The sequence below is a fragment of the Falco naumanni genome, chromosome 4 (genome assembly GCF_017639655.2).
Source record: "Falco naumanni isolate bFalNau1 chromosome 4, bFalNau1.pat, whole genome shotgun sequence".
Taxonomy (NCBI): domain Eukaryota; kingdom Metazoa; phylum Chordata; class Aves; order Falconiformes; family Falconidae; genus Falco; species Falco naumanni.
Genome location: NC_054057.1, coordinates 69,480,921 through 69,508,335, shown reverse-complemented (window position 1 = coordinate 69,508,335; position 27,415 = coordinate 69,480,921). Strand labels below are relative to the sequence as shown.

At 38.2% G+C, this 27,415-nt stretch overlaps 1 protein-coding gene and 1 long non-coding RNA gene across 7 annotated transcripts in view; one reads left to right on the top strand and one right to left on the bottom strand.

The window, feature by feature from the left end:
* MRTFB (myocardin related transcription factor B) overlaps positions 1 to 8,361 on the bottom strand; it is an 85,312-nt gene extending 76,951 nt beyond the window's left edge. For all 5 annotated transcript variants that reach the window (XR_005827321.1, XM_040589882.1, XM_040589888.1 and 2 more), the window contains exons 1-2: positions 8,258 to 8,361; positions 5,030 to 5,074 (exon numbers count right to left, since the gene is read on the bottom strand). The gene's annotated coding sequence lies outside the window, so the exon portion shown is untranslated. The remainder of the gene's footprint in view (positions 1 to 5,029; positions 5,075 to 8,257) is intronic.
* A 55-nt stretch (positions 8,362 to 8,416) lies between these two features.
* The window catches only part of LOC121086316, a 40,169-nt gene continuing 21,170 nt past the window's right edge, over positions 8,417 to 27,415 (top strand). Inside the window, exons 1-2 of one of the 2 annotated variants that reach the window (XR_005827330.1) lie at positions 8,417 to 8,734; positions 20,423 to 20,493. This is a non-coding gene — a long non-coding RNA (uncharacterized LOC121086316). The remainder of the gene's footprint in view (positions 8,735 to 20,422; positions 20,494 to 27,415) is intronic. The other variant, XR_005827329.1, reaches the window with a different exon arrangement.

The window sequence follows — 27,415 nt, the reverse complement described above, 5'->3', positions numbered from 1 at the left end:
TTCCCCAACTAGCCAGCATAATGCTTGGCTTAGGCTATCAAAAGCCTACATACAGATGCCAAGAACCCACAGGCTGATCAAAGAGATGCTACTGAGTTCTACCTTTCAGACTACCTTCTGGCCCTATTACTATTACTGCCCCAGATATCTGTGAAACAGTAGATTTAGAACCGTGCTTATATTCAAGAGCCTCCCATCAACTCTCGATCTTGTTCAGTCTGCAGAAAAGGAAACTAACTTTTAGAGTTTTATCCATCCTCCATTTCAGATTTCTACTTTCTCTCCATACTGCCCACCTTTGCCCCTGCCCAGAACTTTTGCAGGGCAGAAAAAGATGAACTACTGACTGAAGTAGGCTGCTACCATTGCATTTCACCCTTTCCCAGAGATTCCACCTTTCTGTTTTCCCAGTTCTGTGTGATGAGCTTTTAAAATCAGGCATATTTTGCAGGACCTGGTAAAAAAGCATCAAACGGTTAAGCTGGCAGAAGAGAGGAAGGGTGAAACATCTGGCAGAGAAAGGAGATAGTCATTAACCACACATAACCCCAGCCAGAACAGTTTGCCTCACCATGCTGATCTCTGATTTCAGAAGAAATCACCAATTACACTCTGTCATTCACAGAAGCGAAAAAAGTTGGTTGAAATTGGCTACAGAGGTAAGGTGAATTATTTAAAGCTTGATTCACATTGGAAGATTTGTAATTCCTATAAACACAAAGATGGTTTATATTTTGCAGGAACTGATAGCATTTCTTCAGTAAACTCTTTATCTTACACCAAGTGAAAGTATTTGAGTGCTGCTGTATTATTTGACATTAATGTAAAGAGGCATTACTATAAATAACACATACAAATGCAAAAATAATAAAGCAGTAACTTCTCTTAAATTTTTACTAGAAACACAGCAAGTGAGCACTACCCTCACAACCCAGATACTGAAATCCTTCTGCTGTACAGTAACTCCAAATGAAATCAGTGTTGAATACATTAACTAGAAATTAGCAAGGTTTTTAGTCATTCCTGTAACTTCATACACAGTTGTGTGATGATGCTGTGATTATTCTGAATATTTACCTAAACTGTATAAGCCAAACTACAGAAACATTGGAAATTTTTAAAGAAATAATGGCAAGTCCTAAACAAAGGACCTGTTAACTGATCAACTTTGCTTTTGAAGCAATTCCTTAGTATTCGGCAATAGCAAGCATTATTAGCACATTGACTACTTGCAAATTGTATTTATGTTTTGGACTTAACAGAAAAACTTCAATGTTTGCAAAAACACATTAATCAGTACAAGTCCATCTACTCCTCTGGAGCACAAGCATTAAATTCTGCAATTTTACTAAAAAAACCCTTCACTCTATAATAGTGAAAAACTTAAAAATGAGGAACTGGCATGCAAACACAAAGCTTTGTTGATAATTTTGTATTCAATTTAATAGCAAATGCTTCTGCACAGCGATACTACATCAATAAGAGTCTGAATGTACAAATTTTCAGAATTTTCTTACTAGGAGTGTATATGAATTTATTTCCTTCGGTTGGATGCAAAGTAAGCACGAGTATAGCTATGAGACAAAAATGTGTGAACAAGCATACTGCCACCCAAAAAAACCATTTTATTGATTTGAATCAATAGAAAACCTTATGCATCACTATTAAATGGCATCAACAGCTGATTCAAAAAGATTTAAAAAATTATTTCCCAATTTGCACAGTTTACACAAGTCTTTAAAAAACGCTTATAAATAAACTAAGAATATTTAAAGGAAGTATAGTTGTACAAGGAGTGTAACTTACATACTGAAAATCATGAGCAAAACATTAAGGCATTTCTTCTGGTTGCCTGTCTTGAGTTGTATCTTCCATGGAAAGGTATTTTTAAGATTATATTTTTAAAGAGAAAATCCTAAAAAATAACCTACCAAATAACATGATATCATAATGAAAAAACAGATGCTCCAAAATAGTTGAGAGATTAATCTATTCAAAAACTCCTAAAATAACACACAGGTGTTAAAATTCAGACCAACCATAATGAACATAAAGATCCCGTTAATTCCTGTATAGTAATCTCAGTATATTCAGCAAGCTCTGTGTTCAAAATACACATTCCAATGTCCTCGTCTGCCTGACTACCACCAAAGAAAGACTATACAAAAGTACAAACACACTCCTTTGCTTTCACACTTCCAGAGTCACTTACATACAAGAATGAAGTGTGCTGAGAAGGATGGCTAATCTACAATATACAGTAATATTGATACAATTTACACAGCGTTTTAAAACACAAAATTACATTAATGGCATCATCACATGTTCTCTCAGACTAACATTTAAGTTAATCTTAACACTAAGACTATAATTCACAATTTCCACTGAATACCTACCAATGTAAAAGAGATTACCTGTACACAAAATAGCATCTGTAACAGCGTGGTACACTAAGGAATACGTCCGCCACATTGATGTTCATAATGTAAGCAAAGAAATCTGTGTAAACCACAACTATTACTTTCCTGAAGCTTTACTAACATGTGGTTCTAAATCCCAAAAAGCATTAACCATGTGTTCAACTTTGTGCAAACCTTCCAGTCTCATAAACAAGTCTAAAACTTTGCTGGATTACAACTTTACTAAACAATACATTTTCATTTTTAAAAAAAGACAAACAAAATTAAAAGGTTGTGCCAGCAACACAATCGAACAGAATATCAGTAGCTGGAATTCTGGGTCGCTTTTTGGTTTCGGTTGGTTTGTTTGGGGTTTTTTTTGTGTAGGAAATACTGAGAAACTTCCCACTTCGTGAGATGGAAGAACCACTTATGGGTATTAACTAGAACTTACTGCAACACACTAACAACCTAAACTCTATTTTAATGAGGTTTTCTGCTGAATTTTTATGAGCTACCTTCACATTTAGAGTGAAGAATGACTGGCAAACTAACTTTAATGTCTACAGAATTTTTAATCAAGTTTTCAGCAACTGTTCCCTAGCCTACCAGCATACTTCTAACATTAGAAACAAAAATAGCATTGTCCATCTTTTCAGGGATATAACTGAGGATGATGTCTTGTATTCTCACAGTTTGAGAAGGGTAGAAAACCAGTGGGTTTCGTCTTTTTGTCTTTAGTGTTTTGTTCATTTGTGTTTCACTAGCCAGGGTAAAGATCAAAAATGAGCTTAACTATGACTTCCCTCTTGCTGTGTTGCTTTTGGCATCATGCCCAGGTTTAAGCCAGTTTTCAAACATTTAATTAAAAGCTTTAGCTAAGGACCTGAATGTGAAATCTTAAAATACTATCTACTGAGTCAACCATCACACAGATTCAGTTTATTGCACAAGTGCAAAACTGTTGTATTAACTTCTGGATTTAATAACAGTAATCTGAAGACTCTAATAAATTCTGTAATGTGCATTTGCTTTGGAGGATATGGAAGGATATGGAAGATTTTTGTGACTGTGGCTTTAACAGAGCCTCAACGACCCCAAAGAGTAGTTTTACAGCAGCTGTCAATCGCTACCACAGAAAAAAAGTTTGAAAAAGTTTTATTCCATAATTAATATTATGCAATTTAGGCTCTTGAACTTCAGGTTCAGGATAAAAATGCTTAAGAATCAATGCCAGCAGTACCGGTTCACTGTGCTCAATGCAGTACAAAACAGTTTCGTTTAAAGAAGCAAACATGAAACATTCACGTCAAGCTGTCAAGTGCAAATGTGCTTAATTTCAGTTGTTGATCTCTTTTTTAGACATGCTGCTAAAAATGTAGTAGATCCCAGTAAGAAACAACAGTTACAGATTTACTAAACCAGTAAATTAAGTGAACTGGTTTGCCAACTCTAATCACTCCTGCTTTTCTTCATGTAGCCTGAATGCAATCCTAAAACACACCTTACCTTCATCTTAAAGGAAGCTCTCCTATCTTTCAGCGTTTCCAGTTGCTAATTTTTTGCCTAACACTACAGTTCTGGAGTCTGTTGGAATACATCAATGCTCCAGATACATACCACCTTATGTGTATATCCAGGAAGTTTTGTATATCTTGCTGTTCTTCCATTCCCTGAAGCAGAGCTTATCCATGGAAGTTGTGTGCAGTGTCTTTTTCTGTAGAGGTGGAGCCAATGCTCTGCTTCATCTTAGAGGGGCCTCAGCAGAAATTATCAAGGAGGCTTTAAGCTCGATGCTCTAACTTGGTCATTCTGAAAATAAAGCAACCTCTCCTACCCCCCACCCAAAGACATAGCCCTTTTTCCCCATACAAAAAATGAGGAGGGAGGGGGCAGGATTGAAATTTTCACCATTTCAGTACCAGATGAACATCAGGAAGACGCAGTTCCAAAACAAGAATGTTTTAGTTCACATAACCCAAGTTCCTTATTTTACTAAGCTGCTCCAGTCCCCTCCTAATAACTAACAACTCTATCAGCAGCCATTAAACACCCTTGGTTACTCCCTTCGAGAAAGAAGTTTGTCTCCTCTTCTATAACTTGACTTATTTAATCACAACACATTGGACTTGGTGGTACTTTGGAAGTGCTGTGCCATTAAGTGCTCTGGAGCTAATGAGCCTGAGTCACTGCAGTTGTTGTTAAAAATAAATAAAATGCTATATAGGCCGAAGTTTTACCTACCAATATAAAAACTATTACATTTAGAGAAAGCCTAACATAATCTGTGAAGCTTGCAAGCATGACAGTCCTTCAAAAAAAGAGAAAATATTATTTAATCAACATAAGAATATTTAAGTCAAAATTTTAAGAGGTGATTAAAACCCACTTGTATCAAATGCCAAAGCAAAAGCATCACAGTAACTTGTGTAATAGCTTATGTAACACAGGTACTACATATCCTCAGATTCCTGCTTGTATGAGAACATAGCTCTTGGAAAACATTTGATTTTAACAGGATTATAAAACCAGAACAATTTAAAGTGAGGCACTGCTCCCTAAAAAAGTAGCAGCTTTATAAAAAAACCTGTATTTAAAAAGGTTTAATTGTTTTAAGATATAGAACTTACCTTGTTTCTCTAGCCTCCTTCTATAGCATCTGTTTCAGCACATTTCTGGTTAATTGGAAAGTAAAGATAAGAAAAACAAAAATCACAAAAATGTCACAAGGATTCTCTTAAAAATTATATATTCTATTCCACTGAAGAAATTAAAACCTTAAGAATACAAGTTGCGCTTTCTCAGTTTTTGCAGTTATGTGATGTTCAAGTACCTTATTAGGTACTTTGAGTAAACTAATTTCAATATGCTCCAAGCTCATGTTTAGCACCTTTCATATTACTCCACAAACTCTTAACACACTAATTATTTGTCTTTCCAGTTACCTCTGGCAAGAATGATAGTGCTAGAGGTGCATCACCCACTCCTTTTAACTCAACTATAGTACGTAAGACGAGTCCTAACTCCTTCAAGTCTGTCTTGCGTATTTCCTTAGAGCTGGAATGTCTTCACGCTTGCCAGTTTAAGTGCCAATTGTACCTAAGCACTAAAACCTCACTTAATAACAGAAAAATATTTCAGTTTTCTATAGATTCCCATATGAAGAAAACTTTAAATAGAAAAAGAAGAGGAAACTGCTCACAACCACATTCTGGCTTTTTGCTGTGACAATTCAAGCATATCTGTTCCATCATCAATGTTAATTTATTAGAGTATTTTAAAGTATGTGTGTACATATATGCATATACAGACACATACGATTATGTGAGTGGAAACCTAATGCATACTAAATTTAGAAAAGTTAAACACACACACACCAGTTATCTTTAAGGCTGGCATTTATTAAATGCCATTTCATACAACATTAATGAGGTTTTCCAGTTTTGGCTTTGAACCCATAGGTTATCAGCCTAAAAGGTCCCATACGTTGCTCAGCCACACAATGTTGCCTTTGTTCTGAGAGATGAATTCTAACAGATAGGGGTTTTCCTCTCTTAAAGGTTTGCATGCTCATATGCTGAAGCTCATGTTACGGTTTCTATACAAATCAGTGAAAGAGCTTATACACTAAACACATAAAAAACCAAACCAAACCACTTATGAGGAAGAGGTTACAAGATGCAAACACCAAAAAGGCCTAAAAAAAGAAACAGCCTACAGTAAAATGTATTCCCTCTTTCTTCCAATAATTAACCAAGTAACCTAAACGCTGGTTAAAAAAAACCAAACCAAAACCACAGCTAAGTATATTCCTTATCCAATATCATATTAATCCATAATGTCATTATCTGATTTGATTTCTAGGCTAATGAGAAAGGGCTCCAATTTATCGGACATTTTACGCATACGGACGCTAAATTTGTCTGAATATCTGTGTATTAACCTTCATCTTTAAAGCTTATTTATAACAACTCATACAACAGAATCCCACAGATTAAAACCAGTAAACATTAAGGTGACTTTCATGTTACTGTATGACTGCTCCCAAAAAAATCACTTGTATCATTAAATTCAGTTTTCTACATTTCTCCAAACACAGCCAAATTGTGGAAGTTGAACAGCACTTCCAATAATGTACTAAGGATTTTCAGCTTCCATGTGTTTTTATTTTCTTAATAACGGGTATTATGTTAATAAATGGTGACAGCATTCTGTCAAGTTTTAAACGCAAGTTATACCACAAAATCATGCAGGAAGGAACTAGATAAAATGCCAAACATTAATAATCTTATGAAATGCCAGCTGTGCCTTTGCTGAAAACTTCAATTAATTAAAAAATCAATTAATTCATTTTTCCATCATAAAGGGAAAGATACAATGTTAGGAAGCATAATCACCTTCCCATAAACAAGAACTGTGGAACTCGCTGTAGTCACAGTACAGCGAAGGCTGGACTCTTTTCTTAAAAGGTGATTATGTCAGCCTGAACCTTTTAGACACACTGACAGAAAAGTTAGGAGATTTCATGGTGCTGCTTGTGCAATAATCGTGAAGAGATAATTTTGTGATATTTACTTCACGATTAAAGAAATTATTCACTTTATTGTAAATCCTGTAGTTTTTATTTCAGCTATATTGCCTGCTGCAGCCATGAAGACAGTATTCTCTCTCAACTGCACCAAGCTGCACTGCATACTTAGAAACCAATACAAAAAGCATATGAACAGAATAAAGGCAAACGTATTTGCTGGCACAGAGGAAAAGCACTGCAGCACAGCTGTCTATCTTGCTCCCTCCATTCTGAAGAATGTCACCCTCACAAGCGTTAACCGATTTATGTGCATCTGAGCTACAGATCTGTGCATACAAGTGCTGCACACACACCTGTTATTTTCCATACAAAGCCGACCAGCCAAGCGCCACCTTAAATCCACGTATTTCACAAATAAAAACCCCAACCATTAACAGTCCCTGGTCTAGGGGCAGCTGCTCTTTGAACTGGTAGGCGAACCTAGGCTGTAGTTACACCATTTGGGGCATCAAGGCCAGAGGTCTCGACTTCACTGCTCTGAACAGCTCTCGTTTCCATGCACGTATTTAAGGCTGGGCCCTGCAGTTACGCCTGTCTCCCCACAGGCCCGGCACCTCACTCAGGAGTTTGTGCGCCTTACTAAATAATAATGATAATAATAAATAATCCGTGACCGCAGCGCACTAGAAGGGAAGTCTGTCAGCGCAGGCACGGCAGAGCCCGCGCCGGGCAGGGCCCCAGCGGGGCCGCACCGCAGAGCGCGGTGCGGAGGCGCCGGCACCAGCACCCCCGCGCCGTGCTGACCCCACTTGCGCGGCCCTGCGGGGCGCGGGAGGCCCCCGGGGAGGCGCGGCTGGGCTGAGGGGACGCCGCCGCCACCGCATCCCCGGCCCAGCGGGGACCCTACACTGCCCGGCGGGCAGGGGGCGTCCGCCGCTGCCAGCCCCCAACAGCGCGGCGGGTGGGCAGGCGGCCGCCCCTCCTGGCGCCGGGCCAGGGCGGCGAGGTGCACTCCCACACGCCTCAGCCGCCTGAAGATGGCTCTGGCTGGCGCGGGCGGGACCGCGCCGCAGCCCTACACAGGGGCCCGGCGGCGGCGGCCGGCTGGCGGCTGCCGCTCACCGCCCTCCGGCCCCGCCGCGGCGGCGGCCGGCCCGACCCCCCGCGTGCGCGGCACCGCTGCCACCGCGCCGGGGACGCGCCTCCGCCGCCCCGCCTGTCACGTGCCGCTCGCTCCCCCGCGGAACCCCGCGTGGCCGAGCCCGGCCGAAGCGGCGGCACGGACCGCCCGCCCGCCCCCCGCTCCCTCACGCAGCCGCCCGCTCACCCTCGCTGGCCGCCGCCGACATGTCCTCTCGCGAGCTCTGGGGCCGAGACCGCCCTCGGGCGCGCGCCCCGGCGGTTGGCCCGCGGGCGGGGGCGGGGAGGCCGCGCGCGCTGGCGCCGTCACGGCCGCCTCACACATGTGGGAGGGCGGGGAGGCGGCTGCATCCGGGTACTCGCGTCCGTAGCGCGGGGGGGGGGCGCCTGCCCCTGCTGCCCTCCGGGCGCCGAAAATACCCTCCGGGGGTGTTTCCCCTGGGGCCTGAGGTAGACCGTCCCTCTCCCTCACGGTGGCCCCTCGCCCTGCCCCTCCCGGCCGAGTCGGCGCCCCCAGCCCGTTTTCGGGCGCCTCACCCTGCAGAGGCACCTGGCTGGTGGGGGGGGGCCCGCGTAGGCCAAGCCCGTGGCTGGCGCAGGGGCGGTAGGGCCCCGCCGGGGGCCCGGGCGAGGCGGGATGCCTGCAGCGCTGAGGCGAGGCCGGGTAAGTAGAGCGCACCTGCCCGCCGCGGCCCGGCGCCCTGGCCGCAGCGCTTTGCTGCAGGTGGTGCGGTCGCTCGGATCTGAAATTTGAAGCAAAACTCAGGGTATGGCTTCAAACTTAGGCTGTGTATACACACGTGAGCGAGATGGGACTCGTAACTCATGTAGTTCCCTTTCAGGCTTAGCTGTGTCTGAGGTGATTGAACTTGATTAAACCAAGGAGGAGGAAAAAAACCCCAACCATTTCGTAGAAGAGGTTTTAGAAACCTGATGATGTATGCTTGAGAACATGCAATAGGAAAAGTAGGCTTTCATTCTGCAAGCAGCATGCACACGATAATTAAGCTGCATGTATTGTGCAACATGCTCACGGCAGTGAATACATTAGTAACAAATGGACTTTCACTAACACCGAGCTAGTTCTATTCCATAAGTATACTGCATCAAGCCCGTTATTATGCAACTCTGCTTTTATTTTGCATTTTTTTTCCTAGCTCGAGATTAAGAACTGAGCTGTCTCTGTGCAAGTCAAATACAGCTTTTTTAATCATTTGCAATTTGCTAGTTTCCACCAGCTTGCTAAGAGACTGTATGGTGCTTATGCTACATGGCAGCAGAGCAAAACATGTTTCCCTTCTCCAAAGGGGCAAATGGAACACATACGTGTATTTATTTATTTTTTTATTAAGAAAAAAAGGCAATTTTTAATTTCTTACAGCTTTAACATGCTAAACAACATTCTGATATGCTTCATTATAGACTAATCCTTTGACGTGAAAAGAATTACTTGTTCAAATTTTTTAGATGGATTGAAAGGGTTGTTAATTTGTTTTCCTTTTTAAAACAGAGTACATATCTCTTATATTCCGCTAGATTACAGTTAGCTAATCAGATGTTATCCAATTTCAGAAACAAAGTAAAAACAGCAATGACCCGGAAACTTAGCAATGAACTGTGTAAAGGTCTCGTTAAAACTTGTAATTTACTTCAGATTTATTTCCGTCACCCTTCAAATAAAATAGTTCAGATCTGAGTCTGCTGTTAAAACCAGAAATGCCAACAAATACAAGTACTCAGTTCAATGTGTACGATCTGATTAATCAATTTAGGATTACAAAACATTTAAGGTGAAATTGAATAAAACCAATTTATATCTGAAATTTATTTCATATTTCTAAGAAAATGCATAAAAGCTGTATAATGGTACTAGGCATTAAGATCTTACTCCTGCTTTGCCATTACATTATTTGGAGAAGGTCCTAAAACCTTCAAAGCTGAGGCAGTGAAATGATAAACATAAAACATATGAATTCAATAGATGTCTATTGTGTCCAAACATCATTTTCTCAGACTGAGAGAAGTTATACGCAAAATTCAGGACAAATTCTTACATAAGACCAAACAGCTATTGCTGTTAACAAAACCAGCAGAAAAAGGTAGCGGAGATGTACATAACAGAAGTAGGTGAGACAGATGCTGTCAGAAAATCCAAGCAGTGGAACAACTATTGGAATACATTTAGTTCAAGGCCTTTTTGCTTGGACAAATGCTTTTAACATGGTGAGAAATTTGTAGAGATTAATTAAAGATGTTTAAAAACATTCTTATTCAGCAATATTTGTGTTTAAACACAGACCAGGGATTCAACCAAATATAGCTACATCTCTATTTTTTACATTTAGCCTTTAAGGAGCAATCAAGGAGGCTTCATCATGTCTTCAGAATGACCATGCCCAGAACATCTGTATTGTCCTTTAAAACCACTTGATATTTGGTGCTGCCCTCTCCTATGAAATCTTTTAATTTTTTTAATGATTTGGCAGTAAAAAGTTCGTCTAGAGAGTTCTAGGAGAACTAATAATTGAACAACCAAAATATCCTCGCCTACAAATTCAGTAGTGCACCCAAAACCAAAAGTAAAGGGGGGGGAAGCAGATTTATAATATAAATTCTAGCAAAGAAGTTTGGGTGTGAACAGTATTGAAGATGAGATGTGAGATAATTATGCCAAAAAAATCATGTTATGATTTTTTTCCCCTTCAAATGCACTGAGTAGCAGTAATATTTGCTATATTGAACATTTCTGAATGGTTTCCATTCACAAAAAAAATCTTTATTTTTTGTTTTCCTGAAAACACAGGACATCCCTTTGCTACAGAGAGATTATGTTGACAAAGTTCAGTCTGCCTTTTCATCTTTTTTTTTTCCTTTAATTTAGCCAACAGATTTAAACACATTTAAAAAATAAACTTAAAAAGATTAGCTGTGATTTCAGGTGGCAGTAACATATATGTTTCTATCTTGTATGTAAGAATTAAAATACATAATTATTGCAGAAATGAGTATTACCTCTTTACAGAGTGAGCAGAATATGGGGAAACAAGCATGTATGAGAACACTGTGCGAGAGGTGTACAACCTCTTTAATGTCACAATGCGGTCTAGATTATTCTAGTTATTTCAATGGCTGCATGTATTAAGGCATTACCAATTAATTGATTAGAAAGGAATAGATGTGGTTCATACTGTGGAATACCTTGAGTATTCCTTGAGAAGGAACACTATAGAATACTGAAAACTTGGGTGGGGAAAAAAACCTACCAGAGGCAAAGGTGTGTTAAAGGGTTGACACTAAACACAGATGATGCTTATTTCTTGAAGGTATTTGTTCTTTTAAAGACAACATGGTGATGCTAGCCGGTGAAAAGGAAGACACATTTAAAGCAGCAAGTAACTACTTGCAAACAGTTTCTCCCATAAAATGACTCTATGGAAATCGTCCAGCTCCACACAATAGCTCTTGCCTTTTGAGCACCACCTTTCCTGTCCTGGGCATGGACATGTACACCACTTCCTTCTTACTACAGGGAAGTTCAACTGGAGCACTCAGCATTTGCCTCCAAGAAATACAATGAAATCTACATTTTCTTTCTTACAATAGAAGTAGCATAGGAAACAGGTACAATGATTTTAACTGCTAGAATAATGCTGCTGTTTGAAAAGATGGACCCAGTTCTCCTTCTGTGGCTTTCAAACTAGTGTCCTACTGTTAGAAACTGCTAAACACGAAAAGCAGACAAATGACACAATATCAGTATTTTAATACACAAATTAAAAAAAAATGTTGTGATTTATAACAAGTATGTATTTCATCATGTAGTTGTAAGCTGTATATTTTAGGGAAGGATTGTTTATTTCATGAAACAATGCAAAAAGTTTTTTAGAAACTTCAGAAACTACAGATGCTTAGTTCTAGCACAGGCTTTATAGAAAGAGTTTGATTGTGCTAGAGGTGTAAATACTGCGTTCAGATTTGTTAATAAAGACAATTCATTATTTAAAATATACAATAAAAATATTCTGTTATTAATTGTAAATTAGCACAAGAATCATCAAATGCACCCATATAGTTTTGTGTGGTTTTACATGTCAAAAGTCGCATCAAATACAACAGTAGTAGTACAGTAATCAGTGTACCTGTCTGAGAGGTATCTGTAAAAATCTTACATATGACACCTCAAAGTCATGTGATTTTTTTTCCCTAAAAGCTTTCCATCAGTTCTTTTCTCAAGCATATTAGAAAAGAGAAGGTTTATTATATGTCTTCTAGACCAACAAGTTCACATATTGGTTGATAAAGAGACACTGTAATCCAGAAATACTAAGAATATCTTGTGGTCGCTCCTGCCTGTATACGTAGCTTCATATGAATATGGAATTTTAATACTGTTAATGCAATAACCAGCGTATCTGATTGACTGATTTTCAATAATAACTTGCTACTGTTGTTTATAGAAAGATTGTCTTACAGTGCCTGTATTCTGCAGGTTTTCTAGTTTATTTTTCTTTTCCTGATACATAAATATTTAGTAACTATATACAAGAATCACGTGAGATTTCTGGGGAGGAAATTCAGATACACCACTCAATGAAACCACATTCTGTGTTAACTCTAGCAAAGAATTAAAAAAAAATGTTACTGTGCATTTTCAAGTAGTGTTTTTTCATTATCCTAGTCTTCAGGCATTGTGACGTTCATTTGCAACATCCTTCACAAGAAAGCACTTGAAGCCCATATCTGCTAACACAAATACCTGAAATACTTCATTTAAAACAGCCAAATTTATGCTGTTTCAGAGACAATAAGCTTTTATTCGTAGGTTACCTTGCCAACTATGATTAGCACCCTCTCAGGTGAAGTGTATCATACAGTTACACCTCTCTACAAACAGAAATGTCATGTAAATGAATTATATTAAACATAAGAATTTTAATCTTTATTTATAGGCATAAGAATGTCTTGAAGCTGTGAAGAGTTTTTTAAATGCTGCTTTAGAACATATTGGAATTATGCCTTCATACCTAAAATCAATTTCTGCAAAAGATGAAAAATTAAACATTTCAGAGAATTTCTGTAAATCACCCAGGAGCACCAGTGAACCACTATGGGTTTTTTTCTGTTCAGGTTGCAATTAGTATGTAGGGTAAGAGTTTTTTTGCTCAACTTGAATTTTTATTTATGAAGACAGGCTGAGAGAGTTGGGGTGGTTCAGCCTGGAGAAGAGAAGGCTCCGGGGAGACCTTACAGCAGCTTCCAGCACCTCAAAGGGCCAACAGAAAAGCTGGAGAGGGGCTTTTTACAAGGGCGTGTAGCAACAGGCCAAGGAGGAATGGCCTTAAACTGAAAGAGAGCTGATTTAGATGAGATATTGGGAAGAAATTCTTCCCTGTGAGGGTGCTGAGGTGCCAGCACAGGCTGCCCAGAGCAGCTGTGTGTGCCCCATCCCTGGCATGTCCAAGGCCAGGCTGGACGGGGCTGGGAGCCACCTGGGCTGGTGGGAGGTGTCCCTGCCCATGGCAGGGGGCTGGGACTGGGTGATCTTTAAGGTCCCTTCCAACCCAAACCAGTCTGTGATTTATCGAATGGTTAACATTTAAGAGGTTTAATTACAAGTTACTAGAATTCAAATGCTGAGAAAAGCATTTTGTAATACTTCACTGCTCCAGATGTTTTTATCAGAAATCAATTGCATTTTTTCCAGCATATCTATGGACTATCCACAAGCCACAAAGGAACAATTAACATGGAAGCTCAAGAGAAGTTCAAATACAGGATGCAACTGCAGAAAGTGCTTTTTGTTAGGGAACTTTGATTATGCCCAAGCTAGAGGGAAAAGGAAGATACAGAGGAAACTTTCTAGTAACATGGCAGATGTGGTTACCTTATTTTCACTTTCCAAAGAGATAAATCACTAGTTCTTTGAGTAGGTCCTTAAGTAGGGGATATCTTAGTTTTTTCAGATATCTATCCTCTGTGTTCTCTCATCATTTTAGGCAGATTATAGCCCCAGAGATTTGGGCTACCTGCAGAAAAATAAATGCAATTATTAGCCTTGGCTCCCAGAGCGAAGTGTCAGCTACATATTTGATGGGGGTTATTTAATTTCTTGGTAGAATTCATTGAGTAAATATAACAATTTTGCTGCATAACTTGCAGATTTACAGAATAGTAGTGCAGTTAGCTTACAATTGAGTAAACTATTGTGAAACTAGGATGAGAACTATGGCTTCTGTTAGTGTCATATAAATAGTAATTCTTATATTCTAATATATGCCTTAAAGGCCTGAGATCAAAATAAGATTGACAAAACATGCTATGCAATGTAAAAATTACTCCTTTTGCCAAAGGTCTTCAAGTTATTTCGAATAACTGGGGGGAAGTAGGTAAGATGACTTGTCAATACAGTGTTGTTTAGGTTTGAATAAGCTTTTAAAACTCCTGTTAGAAAGGCTTTTTGCAAAATGGCAGCACAGTTTAAAAGGGGTGGTTCTCTCACGGGCAACCAACTCCTTAAGTTCAATAGGAAATGAAGGCTGGGAATGTTTATGTGAAGTGTCACTTTCTGGCTGCACTTAGAGGGAGGATGCTGGTCTAAACTGTAAACCACGGTACCAGTTCTTATTTCTGTATGACAAGGAAATTGAAAAAGACAGCATTTATCAGCATAATAGCTAAGAAAAAACCAAAATACAAAAACCTCCCACCAGGTAACTGGTTAAATTAACAGGTTAAATAAGCATATAAACCGTTATTAATTTGAAACAGCCCTGTTACAGGAACAGTAGGCTGACCTTATCTCTACCATAATTTTTTGTATTCTGTAGAAAAAACTTACAGTGATTTTAGCCCAGTGATTATACAGAGGGGACTCAATGTCCGGAAGCAGTGACCCTGCAGTTTTAGTCTTCATTGCCAGCTGTAGTCATGCTGACCGTATTGCATGGAGCTCACTGGAGGTCATCAGTGGCTTCTCGTAAAAGAAAACAGTATTACATTTGGGGGTACATCTGAGAAAATAATTATGAACATTGGCTGTTACTATATTAGGTTGTAGCACTAACAAACAGCAGTTATTTATATTAATTGTAAATTCAGTCTTGCGCTGAAGCTGGAATATTCTGTCACAAGAGACAGATACTTGTTAATGGCATTTAAATTCTTTTTTTTTTTATTTATTTATCTGTGTTTGATGGTTGAGTGTTAATCATGCTAAGATTAAAAGCTTAGAACTGATGGTTTTACTTTCTGCAGGTTAAAGACCAAACAAACCAACCAGCAAACATTAATGGCAAAACTTCATTAAATATCTTTGTTTCTGAAAAACTGAGAATATTTATAATCTTCTGAAATTCAAAGTTAAGAGTAGACATAAATACACCTAGAATACTGTTCTTGAACCTTAATCTATGAAAAATACTGAGGTCTGCACTTGATCTGCCTTCAGCGGTGGTAGTAATGCACAGGCCGTTATAATAGTGTTTTATTTAAGAAACATTCATTGTCGTCGGTTATAACCAAATTGGCTAAACTTTTTTGATAGCTAGCTTTTTCTATAGTACCTGAATAGAAAATGTATCAGTAGTGTTTGAAATATTACCGTGCACAGTTATTTCTTACATTTTTTGAATTGAGTTTTTTATTTGCTATATAAATGTTACATGTTATCTCCTAAAAAACAGAAACCAGGAGTCAAGTATGGCTCAGCAAAAATGGTTCATTACAATCTGCCAGCTGTACACGTATTCTGGAAATACAGTTTATCCAGATCTTTGCATTCTTTCCTTTCCTCTAATCCTCCTAATATCTTCCCTTTTTTTGGTTATTTCTCCCTATGGGGTGCCTGTATCAGCCCATTTTGTCGGCATTAGTTTTCTGTCTTTTTTTCCTCTTGTGTAGATGCAGCCCTACCTTTGAACACATGGGTATTCCATCTCTGCTGCCTCCTCATGTCTCTTTTCTCCTCATATGCGTGTTCCTTCAAGCAACACCAAAGGCTGCTGTTCTTTGATGACTCAGCCATAGTCCCTGCAGTTTTGCAGAAATGGGAGGCTTGCAGGGATAAGATTGAGTTTGCAACCAGAGTCTATCTACCTGTAGGCTGCAGGTTTTGTTGCCTGCCTCCTGTCCTTTTACTCAGCAGCTGGTGGGGGGAAAAAAGAGGTGAACAAAGGTAAAACCCCCAGTCTCTGCTTCCTTTTCTTTCAGGTATACCAAAAAGAGGGAGAAAAGCATTATTGTCTTTTACTACTGCAAAAAATCTGGCTTGGGACATATCCTCATGTAGATACAAGGTGCAGGTCCACAGCTATTCCCAGGTAGTAGCTGAATATAAATGCCCAGGTTGTTCAAGTTATTTTGCTGTTTTGATTTATACAAAATAAAAATCTTCTTCTATAGTCAATACTTGTCAAAACAGCAGTAGCTTGAACAGTGGCAGAACAGTGCAGTTGCTCAATGTTTAGGGGCTATAGCTAGGTGGTGGGTCCAGGTAGAATTGTTGCTTCTGTGAGTGCAGAGGCATCTGGAAAGACACAAGAAAACATAGACTTAATACGTGTGGATTTGGGCCAGTGTCTGTATGAGAAGCAGTTGTTAGCTCAGCGGCTCTAAAGGCTACTGCAGTTAGCCAAGGAGACTTTGAAAGCTTTTGGGATATCCCTTTGGGAAATGTTTTTCTAGAAAGCTGAAGTATATTCTGTGGTTCATCAGAGTACTCCAGGATCTCTAGTTAGTCTCTTGCCAGTGGAAAAACAACAAAAAAACCCAAACAAAACCAAAGAAACAAAAAAGAAGCCCTAATGATGGTAGCTGCAGTCTTATTTACTGCTATCCAGTAAATAAAGTAGCAAGAAAAGAGTATAATTCATCACCTTGGTGCCAGTTTAGCAGACCCTTTCTGTAGAAATGCAGGAAAATAATTGCTGTAACTATTGAATATGTCTTTTCTCTCCTTGGAAGGCGTCTTCTGCTCCAGGCCACATACTCCACAGAACTACCAATGTTATTCTACTTTACGATTTATTCATTTTTATGAGTATCAAAGAAGATGGAGCTGATAGTCAATTTGCACTTTAAAATGATTACACATTTTTGTTTAACCCACTTACCAGTGTAGTGTGTTTAAATTGCAGATGCTTGGAAGCTAAGTGTGGATTATTAGTAGCCTACAGTTTGTAAAAGATCCTGAACTCCTTGTCAATTGCTTCTCTTGGTCTTCAAGAACAAGGATTTCTGAAATTCCTGGTAGTGCATCAAAGCATTTGAGGAGAGGGTGTTTGCACTGGGGATGTTTGGTATTAGCTTTGGAACATTGGCAGCCCGCCCTTTATTCTAATTAAATGATAGATAATTTCTAACACGGAGAGGTAGTTGATTTAATTTTATTTTTTGTCAGAATGCCCAGAGCATCGAATGGGTTGAAACAACATCCTTAGTACAGATTGAAAGAATTAATACAATTAATTCACCACCACCATGGGAAAAATTCTGGGATTTTGTTTATGCAGATTGACACTGATGATGAATACACAAACCCAAATGTACAATACTTTTGCCTTTTCCATGATGCAAGTTCAATTTCTCATGTAAAACTGAGGCCTGAGAGGCAAAAAGCACTTACTTTGGTACGTGGGAGATGGAGGCTCTCCTAATTCCTTGTTGGAGACTGGAGGGTCCATGGGCTACTTGTGTCAGGTAGTAACCGAGACCTTTTCCCAAGGGATGCAGATTTCTCAGTGCTCATCTTATTTTGTTCTAGAGTGTTTTGAAATATAGTTATAATGAAAGCTTGGCAAAAGAACATTTTAAAATGTAAAGACAGCAAATTGTGCGGAGGCTGCTGTTCATTTTGTAAGTCAAAGCTTGTGACTAAAAAATGCTGCTTAGCAACAGCTAGGAAAATCTGAAGGTGTTCACATACTTTTGCACTCCCTGAAAATTAATTATTCACGTTCATCCTACCTTTTAAGCACCGTCCTTTTCATGTCCCTGTTGTGCGTGTTCCTTGGGATTGTGTGACTGGCTCAGTCACATAACCCAGTTTTATTATCACCCATGTTCATGCTGATGCAGCTGTGATTCAGCTGCAGAGCTCTAGCTCCAAGCTTCTTCTGTTCTCTGTCCCACTATGCTATACATAATGTGTACTGATCCATATGGAACAGGACACAAAGGTGTCTAGGGAATGAAGGACACCACAGACTTTGAAGTTTCTTTAGATATTTGTTTTATTAAGCACATACTTCTATCTTGCCCAGCATCGTTCAGCACCAACCCTTGCTGTAATTCCTCCTCTGCAACTTCTTCTCATACCTATTCTACCAACAGTTTGGTATGCTTTCAAAGAGCACAGGGTTGCTTTTGTTTCTAAATTTGATTTTCCTTAGAAAATTAATCAGATCCCAGATGGAAAAAGATATTTTATAAACATCACTAATGAAATACTCTCTGATTGTGGCATTTGGAAAGCTGTAAAGTTCCCATTTGATTCACTTGCTGCTGCCGTTGTTCAGCATGCACATAGTGGAAGCATAAATACAATATTATAAATTGGCAAGTAGTGTTTGATTTATTTATCTGCAGATGCTTTCTGTGTGAACCAAGACTTAAGTTGACTAAGTCATTAATCAATTTGGTATGCTTAAAATATAAGCACTTCATACCCAACTGAAAAATTAATTAGCATAAATAGTTAAGGAAGCAGTGATTTGTGTTCATATTTAACTGGTATATGCTACCAGATGAAATCTGCCTGACAAGTGGTAAAAAGTCTTTGGTGGGATGTTTGTATTCTTCACTGGTGAATTTCAACTTTTAAAATGTAGTTTTGACAGAATGGCATATGGGAGTTATTTAGAAAAGTTACGTTTTTCTTTGTTTCTTCTTAGCTCCAAAGCAAGGCACCTTCAAGGAGGGATACTTGTTTTCTCTACATACAAAGTTGAGAAAAATTCAGGGTGAATTATTCAAGATATTGGTTAGGGATAAACCAGCATATTATGAGAAGCTTTTTTTGTAAAGACTGTTGTCATGTATTGATTATGGTTATTATTTAATAAAAGCATGTTTAAAGACTTGAGTTTTCAAAGCCTAGAAGTTACTACCTCTGTCATTGTATGCCTCAGTGGCATGTAAATCCATTTAAACAAACAGAAAAGGATAATCCTTTCTATAAAGAAAGTAGAACAGCATTTACCAATATGTAAATAGGCACTAATAAAAACAATGAATATTTAAAATTTCTGAAAAAATGCACTGTAAAAAGTTCTGATTTGAAGAAAGAGATACATTACATTACATGCCATATTTATTTAAAATAATGCATACAGAGTCCTCAAATGTTTTGGTTTTGTTTTTGCCAACTAGCATAACAATGTCATGTAGCAGAGGCAGGTGATTATATGCTTTACAGTGTTACAAAAATTGCAGTTAGGAAGAGGTGCAAGCTGTACACGTCTGCTACATGATCTTGTTTAAAGAGATTCAGGATGAAAAATAGAGTTATGAAAGTGCTGATTATGACTTTATAATCAATGTACATATGAATAGCCATGCTGCAGAGGACCAGAGATCTGACTTGCCTGGTACTATTTCTCTGACAATGAACAACAAAGTTGGATGCATAGGGAAGACTAGATGATGTATTCCCAGGCTCCACCAGTTTGTATCTTACGGACTTTCTGAACCGTATGTGGTGTGGAGACATGGACAAGTAGTGTACAGTGATGTGAACTATTCATTATCAAATATTGAGGAAAAGAAGCCGGTGTTCTTCTCTTGGAGATTGTGCAGGCCCATATTAAGAATTTAGACCTTTTTGGCATAATGCATAAATTGGGAACTAAGATGGATTTGTAATTATAAAAATGGGGATAGTCTCAATGAGCGAGTAGTCTGATATATGAGTATAATGCAGAGGGATACTACGTGTTACATGGATACAGTGAGTCGCAGCTACATATACTATGTTTGGAAGTGATTTAGGTATTTGAATGCTATTCTAATAAAAATGAATTAATCTTTGGTATCTATGGGAAAACCTTCAGTGTTAGCAACAATTTTGTGCTCTCCTCATGTTAATAGATAGCTTGAAAGGCAGAGCAGATGTTAATAAGCACAGTTACGGATATATTTAACCTTTACAAGCAATAAAAAGGCCTGCAAATACTAATTCTTCTTAGGGACATTACTCTTTACAATGCACTCATAAAATGAAATAGAGCTAGAATCTAAGATGCTACTTTGTAAATAATTGAATATCTAATTTAGTGTTTATTTTATTTGCTAATAATCTTGTTTACTGGCATTTGGATTTATTTTCTTGTCCCACTCCTCCCCTTTTTTTTAACAGTTAGAATAGTCTGGTGTATGAATTATTTTCCTGCATTAGAAGAAATGAAATTAGAAGAAACTCCTACAAAGGTACATTATAAGAAATGCTAAATAATAAGTAATAGATAGCTAGTGCAGTAAGCGTAGGTTTTTACATATTCTCAAATGCAAAGAGGTAAAGCAAAAGTGTTAATATAGCAAGAAGAGGGACAGGAGACAGGTCTCCTGCTGAAAAGACTCTTCTCTCCTTCTCTTTCTTGGCTTGCATAACCATTTCTTCCCCACAGTTTCCCCTCTTCCTGGCTAAAGTTGATTAAAGAGTTATAATTTCTATTTCGATGTATTTTGTACAGTACTTATAAGACACCTAGGTCCTCCTTTTGGCATCTACACACATATGAACCCCACCCCCCCCACCCCCCACATAGCTGCTAATTTGAGCTTCCAAATTGAAGGTTTGGATGCTCAGTTAAGATGCAATTCGTTGAAAATGTGGCATTATGGACTAAAGTCCCCGTGGCAGATTTGAAAGTTAAGCTTATGATGAAATAAGACCTTTCAAAATCAAAGTTATGGCTGCATTCTCTTTTCCTCTCTAGGCCAAACGTGTTCATAATCCTTTCTACTTATTCATTATGTCTTAACACACAGTAACAAATTAAGTACATATGAGCCTTTTAGGTAAATAAAAACAGTTCATAACTGATTTGGCCCTGATCCTGGTTTGGAATCTTCTGGTTTAAGCAGTGTTAACCCTAACAATGAGGGTCAAGCTAATTACAGTTGCTTAGAAATCCATATTTTCTAGGTCTGAGCTGGGTCCTGTCTGCCAGCCTGAATGTCTCTGTAGTATTTGAAACTCGCTCTTTGAACAAGGACTTGAACTGGAAAAGTTTAGCAGCAAAACAGTGACTTGGTTCTTGACTCAATGCTACCACTTAATCCCCAGCTTTCCTCTCCACAGGGTGGTTAGGGACAACCAAGAAGGTAAGATGAAACTGCCTTCTAGAAAGGTTTTATTTGTGATACATGCCATAGGATAGTGTCATATTGGGTCCCAAAGCTGTACTGGAGGCGGCAAAACATTTCTCCACATGGCTGAGAGTGGTTTAGGGTGAATCAGTGCATCAGTCCTGGGAATCAAGAGAAACTTCAGTGTATGCTACTACTGAAATTAACAATTTCAGTAACAAATGGTAACAAGTAACATCTCAGAAGTCAAAAAGCATATGGAGGGATACAAAAGATAAGGCTTTTAAGGTATAAACTGATCTATGAGTCAGTGGCTAGTTTCAGTTTCACACTTCATCATAGACTTGCTTGTCAGCTTGGGCATATCACTTTGCCTTTAGTTTCTCTGGCTCCCTGTTTGTGAGATAAAATAAATACATCACCAAGTGCATGACAGAATTAAGCTCTTCAATTTGTCATCTATCAAACAAGCACAATACTCTCCTCATAGGGTCTGTTTGGTCTTTGACTAGAGGTTGTATTCTTTCAACAATGGTGGGTCAAGTTACATGAGTTCCACTTACATCCATAATCATTAAAAATAGACAGTCACTCTATTAATATAAGAAATCACTGTGAGCAAGCCTACCTCATTGCCATGCAGCAGTTTATACATAACTCTAAACTTGGTATGCTACTTTTTACCTCATCTATTTGTTAGCACACAGACCAGGACATAGAGGAGCCCTGTATACTTCTGATACATTAGAAGAAACAAAGCAAAATATAATGGGGAAAAAAACAGAAGGGAATTTATTATTATTATTATCAAGCCTTTATAACTTGTTACAGCTAAAGAAATAAAAAAGTTGAAAATTTAATTACTATACCTGTTATGTCTTTTTAAAATCTTTTTTTCCCCGAGATAAAATTTGTAGTTACGTTCCTAGTTTAAACTGTTGTTATTCAAGGTAAATAAGATCTGTACGATATCTTGGAAAAAATCTGATGATAGTCTTCCCTAATTGACTGAGAGTACCTGGAAGCTTTTCTTTTTTCTATACTATTTTCCCTTCCTTTTTTTTTTTTTTTTTCATGGAAGGAACTTCATCTCTGATCTGGTTAGAATCCTTGATCTGGTTTTAGGTTTTGAAATTGTAACAGATTTTACATTTCTTAAACAAACACTCCAAAACCTCACTTACATGCCGAATATTTCATTCTTGAAATATTGTACCAATTGTAAAATTGCATTTATGTGAAAGTTGTTCACCTTCAAACATTGAAACCATTTAAAAAACCAAACAATCAAAAAAAACACCATTCAGAGGTGAAGAGATGGCTCTGACTTGCAGACACAATCCAGCTGACTGTTCTGGGAATGATCTTCAGAATTACCTCATTATTTATTCTTGGTGCAGTCCACCAATTAAACAATTTTATATATAGAAACAGGGATGGGCTTAGCTTACTTTTTCAGGGTCATTTTCAGAGACAGGGACACTGAAGATACGCAGGCTCATATTACCCAACATAGCAGGTACTCTGTGTGTATATGCATGTGCAAATGCATATGTGTAGTGCTATACGCTGTTGGCAAAGTTGGTAATGAGTGAAGGAAGGTCAGAGATTCCTGGTGGCTTATCAGCTGAAGTTCCTCTGTTTGGGTAATAAAGCATGTGTTACTCAAGCCACTAGAAATATGTCAGGGATCCCTAAGAAGCTGATGGGGCTGAGAAAGAAAGATAATCCTGCTACATTTTAATCAGTAATACTTTGTGGAAAAAATGCAGGTGACTTAGTATGTGATCATTCAAACCTTCTGTCAAGTAAATATTAACGTGAAAATCTCGATTATGACTTCTGTCAGCTAGTGATGTGCAGTATAATGCTAACATTTAAGAAAACCCTAATCTGTAATAGTTACATGAAGTATACAGATTTATTGCTGCAATTCAAGCCTCGGTTGAGACATCTTCACTATCTGTATAGATACAGATCTGTATACATCTGTATGGATAGTACCTCATGCACCAACATTTGCAAAAGTTCATGCGTATTTTTTTGGTGTGGGCAGGACTGCCTTCTTGAAGGATCTCTAGATTTTTGCTGTTGTAGTATAGCTGAAGGTGATCTGAACGTTTACATACTGGCTATCTCTGTGTTAGGAGTGTCTCGTCTTCAGCTAGCTGTCATAATGCTTTCATACTGCAAGCATTATAAATATAGTATGACATCCTGTAAGTTATAGAACAGGTGGATTGATACCCTTCAGAATGCATCTGTAACAAATGGAACAAGCAGATCACTAACTTTATCAGTTACAGTAATGTAATAGATTAAAACAAATATATACTTACTTTTAAAGACCATAGTTCTTTCCGACACTTACCATTCACAGATTTTAAAGGTGAAGCAGGAACAAAGCATATCTTGACAATGGGAAGAGCTAGGTAGGGGGATTTGATTAAAGAAAATTCAGACGGAAGTCAGAGATGTGGCATTAATATTTTTGCTGTTGCAGATCTCTCAAGTCCTAATATAAATGATTATGCACAGATACGAGTTTTTGCAGGCTCTGAAAACTTGTCATTTATATTACTGCAGTGTGTTACAAGGTCCATGAATTACAAAGGCCACAAGACAGTTTGCAACTTCTGCTCTCTATGCATAAGATTCCAAGAATTGTTACACATAAAAAATGCTTTGATAGTTTTCCAGGACTGAGAATAATTTATAAAATCAACTGATTATGTTATTGTATCTATATTTGGCCTTGTTCTAATCTGTTTAAAAAAAAAAAATCCAAGACAAAACCAAGAATTACATGTTGCAAGAACTGCCAACCTGGTGCTTTCTGTTTTATCTACATGTCAGTTTTCCAAGTATGATTGTGCCTCAAGTCTGAGACCAAGATGAAAATGAGGTACAATACATTTTTTCACATAAGCCCCTGGATATTAAGTACTGGAGAAGGCTCCAGTGCAGCCCGTCTTGCAAAGAACTCTGTTGTGCTCAACAGACATCGCAAATTGTAGCAATACTTAAGCAGCATTCTCGAAGGCAAATAAATGGACAAGAATACAGACAGACATCCTTAGGATAAGAGAAGCAAAAAAGATAGCATAAGAAATTAGAAAATTCCAGAGGAAAAATAGAAGAAAGGTAAAAGTTGAATGGAGAATCTGAGAATAATCAACCAGCATCATGAGAGAGAAGTTACAAACTGTAGGATTAAGCCAGTCTTAAATGCTTCTGTGGGTACAGGACACACAGACCTCTGGTGCAGCTGCACAGTCCTGGTGCCCCTGGGCTCTGTGACATTCCATTCACTCAAGAGTGTGTTCAGAAGACAGATGATGATGTGTGTGTCCCACTGCATACGCTAATGGGGACTGAGCAGCTCTATGCAAATAACTCAAATTAGAACTATGCCGCCTATTTTTAAGGGGGCCATATCAAGTTTAGGCATTATGTGTCAATGTCACTGGGCCATCTCTTGGGCTTTGAGTCACCTGGGACATAGTTTTTGAATGTTAGTGTGTTTCTGTGGACAACAGGCAACAGTCACTAAAGAAAGGTAAACCAGAGATATTTCACTGAATCTACAGATGGCAAGTTGTTTCTCTTCTTGCTAATCCTATTATGAAATATTACACTATATACTTGCAAGCTTTCAGAGTTAAGGCTGATGGAATTTGAATTAATTTGAACAATAGTTATTGAAAAGAAGCTGGAGCAGTAGGGAATGGTGACTTACAAGTAAAACTTTTATAAATATATAATACATATGTGATAGATTTAGTAGTGATTTTGAAAATTCTACGCTCAAAAATTATAAATTTACTCCCTGGCATTCTTGAAAATGCTCCTGTAAGGTCCTTGCATAAAATCCTTTAAACCCAGCTGTGGTTGCTGGCTTAGTAGTTTCTGAAACTGGGTTTAGTCATCTTTGGACCTTACGTGTGGTTTTGCTTTGAGTCTCCATAAAAAGACTATTTCTTGTGTACAGCTGAACAAACTTATGTGAGCGAAGTAGCCACTAAAAAAGTTACAAAATTTTTATTGGCCATCTGACCACTGTCTTTTCATAAACAAAAGGACTGAGAATGAGAGTGGTCTAAGTGCCGTTCTGAGAGCTGAGGAAGTCAAGAACAAGATTGCATTGATGAATAATAATTCCAGTTTGGAAACAATGTCAGTTGTTTAGTAACTACGGTCTATTGCTCTTTGACAGCAGGTGTTAAAAGTTGAATGAAAAAAGGAGTAACGCTGGGTGACAGAGGACCCTACAAACGAAATGTTTTGTAAGACCTCTGGAAGCTCTTGCCAATAGAACTATGGTAAAATGCAAGATAAGAAAATGGTACCCATTTAACTGCAATTTAATATTCCTAGGAGGACCACTTTATAGCAGTTGTGGATAAGGATAATTTTGCTATGCTCTAAAAAAAAAAAAAATCACACTAAAATTAGTACATAAGCAGGCCCATTATTATAGCAACATCTTCTGTTCCCACAACAAATCACCAGAGCGGTGTAGTAGCCCTGGTTACCCTTACTAAGTTCAGTAAGACTGAAAAATTCATTGCTTAGCTAAGTATTGGCTAGCAAGCTACTGAACATTTATTTCTTCCCTGTTTTCAAGACTGCATGGCTGAGAATATTGCATCCTTTTAATTTATTGCAGGGAAGCCTGTAAAATACAGAAAAAACCTCAAGTATAAAAATGGCCAGCCTATTTGGATTCAAAAGTCTGGGAGATGAACCCTTAACATTTTGTACTCAAAACAAAAAAATGGCATTGAAGCTTTAAAACATGTAAATATTTCCTTGTACAACCTTATCCAAACATGTAGTTAGTCATGTACATTCTCTCTGTCTATGGCCTTTTACAATGGAGTAATTCTGCCCACCCCCAAACCTACTAGATGATTCCAAGAATAAAATACAAGGGAAGATAACAGTGCTAAAGTGTTTGTTTCCTACAGGATCCTCTTAGTTCCCTCTTATTTAAAATACCAGTTTTTCTGAGCCTTTAAAAATATATATATATAAATGTTAGCTGCATCAAGTTATGTGGAAAGAAGCTAAGTGGTTTTGTTCAGTCATTGTGACACTGGTTCCCTTAAACAGCGTTAAGAGAAGCTACAGCTAAGAAATGAACAATTTCAAACATTAGTGTTTCATCAATTGAAGCCAAAGAGAGGACAGTAGCTCTGAATTACCTCTCAACTGCATTCTGGGTCAGATTTCAGAGTGACTGTCTGACCCCATCTTTAGTGGCTAGCGGGGGGGCAAGAAGGTTAAAAGGCATTCTTTCTATTATCAAATACTTACAAGTCTTTGCTGTTATTCTTCAGCACATGAATCGTGCAGCCCTTCAAATTCATACACGTTAGAACTTGAATATTGATTTAGAAATAGACAGTCAAAAGCAACGCCAGCTTACAAGAGAGGTGCCCAACAATTACACAATGCTGGCCTCACCAAACTTGCTGTTATCACAGTGAAGTAATTTTAAAGTGATAAACCTAAGAAAGATTCTTGGTTTTAACTCTTCCCCCTCATCTTATAGACAAGGGATGTTACTTCTCATGGTTTAAAGCTGAATTTAGAATCAACTGGAAATTAAAAAAAAAAAAGAATACAAGCAAAAAATACTACTGTCAAATACATGTATTAGTTATGTCTTATTTTTTTACTAGGTTGCCAGGTGGAACAGGATATTAGGAATATTATTTGAGAGGAAGTTTTGGAAAGGATGACTATTAAAAAAAAACCTGAAAACTTCGGGGAAAAAAAAAGTGTACGCAACTGCCAATTAAGAAATATTAGCACATCTATTGCCAAAGTGCATTTTCAATGCAAGAAGATAGCTCACGTTAAGTATGTATTAAGGCCTTCCTATGAAAAACATAAAAGTGTTTAATGCTTAGATGGAGTTGATTCTTCACATATCTAAAATTCTTGCTATTATGTCAAGAAAGACTGAACACATGAAAAAAGTTACAATTACAAAGTATTACAAAATTCTGGAGCAATAGTTTCTGAACTGTTT